Here is a 4926-nt window from a genome sequence, read left to right as displayed (position 1 = left end):
CCAAACCACTGGAGTTTCCGCCTCTTCACAATGGCCAGCAGAGGATCATGGGAGCCTACCAGGCTGGTGCATCCGTCCCGGGACATAGTCATTGGTTTTTCGCTCTAAATAGGTAATGCCCATGAGCTTTCTGAGACATTTGAACTCAAAGGCCTGAATCCTTCTCTCGTCTTCAGCTAGAAGTGTCCATGCCTCACAACCGTATAGCAGGACGGAAACCACCAATGACTTGAACAGGAGGTACTTTGTGCAAAGGTTGATGATTTTGCTTCTAAAGAGCTTTTGGAGCCTTGAAATTACAGCAGTTGCTGTAGCAATTCTGATACGGATTTCTGCTGTGCAAGAGCCATCTTTGTATAATGTTGCTCCACCAAATACACAAAATAATGTTATTTTTAGCAACACCATATGACCCGTTTAAATCCTTCTACCTCTTCAAGCTTTTGCCCTCCCGTGGTAATGTTAGTGGTGGTGTCTTTAACGCTTTTTTCTTTTTTTCTGTGCTGATTTCCATGGCATATGCACCTGCCCTCTCTACTAGCTTGTTGGTCAGTTCTTGTAGTTCTTGGTTGCTGCCAGCCAAGAGATCTATATCATCAGCAAATCTAAGGTTGCATATTGCTCTGCCATTGATGGAGATGGATGTATGATGGTCTTGGAGAGTCTCTAGCATTATCTGCTCCAGGAACAGGTTGAGGAGTATAGGTGACAGTATGCATCCTTATCTCACTCCTACGGTTGTTGGGAAAAAATCCCCAATTTGGTTATTTAGGAGGACAGCGCTACTTGTTCTTTCATACAAGGTCTTCAATATCTCTATTCTCTACTATTCCCTCATCGATCTTAAAATTCCTGAGTACTTGCCATAGGCCATCATGCCACACCCTATCAAAGGCTTTTTTTAAAGTCAATGAAGTTGTGGAAGAGCTCATGCTGATGCTGCAGATACTTTTCGGTGATACAGTTAAAGATCTGCTCAGTGGTACTTGTGGTTTATATGTGGATTAATGTGAGGTTTTTATCAGCTAATTTCTCCAAATCTGATGAAGAAACAAACTCATCTGCATCTTGGATGAGCTGAGGGTCTAGGTCTTCAACCCTGCTCACTGGGAACCACTGCCCTGCAAATTTTATTTCCAACCTGCTTCGGCACACCTGGCCTGTGATTTTTCAAGTGATGCTGAAGACATTGTTTAACTGGTCCAGGTAGGTTTGATCAGGACTGTACAGAAACTCAACAGTGTGTTTTTGACATGTTATACCTAACAGTACACAAGATAACAGTAGGTAAAGATACAAAGAGACTATTTGCTATAAGAATAATAACAGCTACAAGCAGTGGCATGTCTTTGTGTAAGCTGTTTCAAAGAGTTATAACGCTTTCTCCATTTCCCAACTCTGTTCCTGGAGGAACACCAACAACTGTACACATTCCCAAAATCTTCCTAATAAAATACGCCTGATTCAACTCTTCAGCTCATTAGCAGAGACTACAAGACCTGAAAAGGATGTGTCAGATAAGGAAGGCTCAACATTTGTAGTATAGCTGTAGTTTTTTTTTTTATGCATATTCGATGCTTTTGATTGCCACAATAATGTAATGTCTTTGAATCAATTTCATTTGGGAACTATACAGTACAAGCGAACAATTTGATCTAAAAACAAATGTAATGATGGCTCGTGTTTATATTGAATAAAGTCTGTAATTGATGTGATACTTAAAAAATAAAACCAGCAAAACATGATAAATGACACAATACACTATTGGACACCATCAGTGATTTAAAAAAGCATGAGTAATATCAACGTTTCAAACGTAAACGTGGTAGATAAAACAATAATATTTTTACTTTAATCCCGATTATTAAAATACATCTGTAAAAACATTAATAAACATTTATAGTTTCATCCGAATAAGAAACAGCTGTCTTTTTAGCCACATCCATAAGCTGTATTCAGTAAACCATTCTTTTTTTAGAATAAAACGTCACATTTGCTATAAAATACAATTTTGTAATAGTTGTAATAAACAAGTCCGAAAGTATACGGCTAAGTTATTTGCTTTGCTAACCGCTGACGTCGCGTGAAGTTCAGTGGACTTCTCTGACACGGATCAAAAACTGAGAAAACACTGACCAAACGACGGGCTTATGTGAGAATAACAAATGAACATGAAATGATAATATACTCTACTCATAGAAATGACAAGTTATTTACCTTCATTTCCTGCGCTTGTTTTGCTCGGGTTCGGTGTCAGTCAGACCAGTGTAATCGATACGTGAGCTCCTGAGCGTGCGAGACTACCACGTGATCGTGGACGGATGAACGTTATGAGTCTAATATTTAAAATATATAAATTGAAAACAATCACTTTTTAAAATGTAAATATGAAATATAGTTAAGTAAAATAATAAAATGGGAAAATAATTAATGGGAAAATAAATGGACATAGATAGCCTATATTTAAAACGTCAGTGATCTTTGAGCAGGAAATGATTGATACAGTAAACACACATAGTATAATAAAGCATAAGGACTGTTGCGTTTTAGTACAGATTTGTGCAATGACTCAGTCATAACACATAGGCTAAATGACTCACTCATAAATCATAACACATTCTTTTGTCGCTACCTTCTGGCGTGAATATGAAAGATCGCTGCATAAAGTGTACATATACTACCTAAAAGGGTCAAAAGGTACCGCCCCAGTGAATGCTTTTGTACCTTTATTTCTGAGAGTGTGTTATCAGATTTCGGTGTTGACCACATTATATTTAAAAAAAAACAAATGCCCTGTTTCATCGCATTCAGAGCTGGGTAGTAAAAGATTAGGCTACATGTAATCTGGATTAAGTAATCAGATTCCAAAAATTAAGCACTTGTAGATTAAGTTACATTTTAAAATACTCATAATCAGCCTACAGTTACTTTTTTATGGATTACATGATTACTTCCCTTACGAAAAAGAAGTTTATTCAAGTGTGTTATTAGTATACTTCTTTTAAACTAAAAATAGGAAAGTATACTTTTAGTCTACTTTTATGTACTTCTCAGAAATATACTTAAAATGACATTTAAGTATACTTGACTTATACTTAGAAAAAGTCTAAATATATTTTAGCTATAACTGTGCTCCTAGAATCCGTGTTTTCATTGTTATACTGTAGAGGGCGCTAGTACACATCTTCTGTACAGAATTTCCAAAAAACACAAGTGAAGAAGAAACCGAAACAACAGATGCTTCCACATGTAATCTAACACGATCATCAGACATAAAACAATATCAAAACTGTGTAACATTATGGAATAAAATGTCGACCAATGAAGAGGTAATAATAACTGTCAAGCTTTGGGGTGTTGATCGACTTTATCAACGTTTTGATTATCATTCTGAATCCAATTCATAGTCTTTTTTCAGCTTTTTGTTCAAAATGTTGTTTATTTCTTAATTTTTTATTAATGAAACTTACCCACATTCAAGTGTTTAAAAAAAGAATGCATGAAGCTAGAATAAAATGTTTTTGTTTACAAGCAGATACCCTGTTCTTTTGATGTTTTGTATGTTCAGATATTCATGTAACAAAATATATACAAATTAATACCTAAATAGGGACATAGTAGTATACTTAAAGTATGATGTAAAGTTCACTTAAAGAAAACTTACGAGTATACTTGCAGTATAAAACTACTAAACTAGTAGTTTACTGAGACTATACTTCAAAGTGTACTAAAAATGCTACAAGTATTTAATTAGTAAACTATCAGTATACCTATAAGTTCACTTTTAGTATAGTTGCAGTACAAACTAAACATTTTGATGTAAACTAGTTGTGTACTCAAAGTTTACTACTGTTATACTTAAAGTATACTTAAAAGTATACTTTTATATACTAGAAAGTGGGCCAATTTAGTCCCAAGGAGTATTGAAATAGTACACTTACAAGTATACTACTACTACACTGATATTTGTATACTTACTACATAAAGTATACTTAAAAATATACTTGAACTTTACTTAAGTATACTTACTAAAATAAACTTGAAGTATACTACTTTTTGGTAAGGGTTATTATTCGCACAATAGCAATAAATTATTCATAATTTAGTGATTCTCCCTAAATCCTCTTTTTCTTATTTTAATTTGTCCTTTTTAAAATAGCCTATACTGCTTATATACTCTCAGAAAGTCGTCCAGTTTTGTGGACGTTCACACAGAGATCAGTCAGGTGGCTACACAGCATTTAACCACTGGATTTACAAAAATCATTTCATGTTTAAGAAGTGTTTCGATATTGCATCAACTGGACACATTCATTTTTATTTGAACCATGTATTTCTATGTCTATGGCTTTTGTCTTTCAAACACATTAAAATGCACAAATTGATCCTCTTTCTCCTAATATATTTACTTGAAGTACCCCTGAGATTTTAAAATAAATATATTTTAATAATGAAGCACCACATTTTGCATGTTCATGGTTCTCTGGCGTTGGTTATGGTCACATGACATGCAGGTGAACCAATAAAATATTTCATTTTTTAGTAGGTGTTTCATTTTGATTGATTTCATAATGACTCAATTTAACATTCAATTTAACTCACCCTGCAGTTCCCTCACAACCGTAATATAATGTTTAACGCACTTCAGTTTGTTAATAATATTGAATGGAAATATTTTCTTCATCGTTGTATTTTATATCAATATGGTACAAGATTATCGATATGCGATAAAAGTAATCTAACAGTAGTCTGATTATGTTAGCCTACCTGAAATGTGTAATGTAGGTAATGGATAGTGTTGGGGGAAAGTTACTTTTAAAAGTAATGCATTACAATATTGCGTTACACCATAAAAAAGTAACTAATTACGTTACTTAGTTACTTTTTATGGAAAGTAATGCGTTACGTTACTTTTGCGTTACTTTT

At 34.1% G+C, this 4926-nt stretch overlaps 1 protein-coding gene across 1 annotated transcript in view; it reads right to left on the bottom strand.

The window, feature by feature from the left end:
• LOC107715844 (peptidyl-glycine alpha-amidating monooxygenase B-like) overlaps window positions 1-2293 on the bottom strand; it is a 50474-nt gene extending 48181 nt beyond the window's left edge. Inside the window, exon 1 of the mRNA XM_016522056.1 lies at window positions 2218-2293. The gene's annotated coding sequence lies outside the window, so the exon portion shown is untranslated. The remainder of the gene's footprint in view (window positions 1-2217) is intronic.
• Window positions 2294-4926: the final 2633 nt, after the last annotated feature.

Source organism: Sinocyclocheilus rhinocerous, unplaced genomic scaffold, assembly GCF_001515625.1.
Source record: "Sinocyclocheilus rhinocerous isolate Xijiao unplaced genomic scaffold, SAMN03320098_v1.1 scaffold178, whole genome shotgun sequence".
NCBI lineage: Eukaryota > Metazoa > Chordata > Actinopteri > Cypriniformes > Cyprinidae > Sinocyclocheilus > Sinocyclocheilus rhinocerous.
Note: the sequence above shows the minus strand (reverse complement) of the source record. Positions and strands in the feature narration are given on the sequence as shown.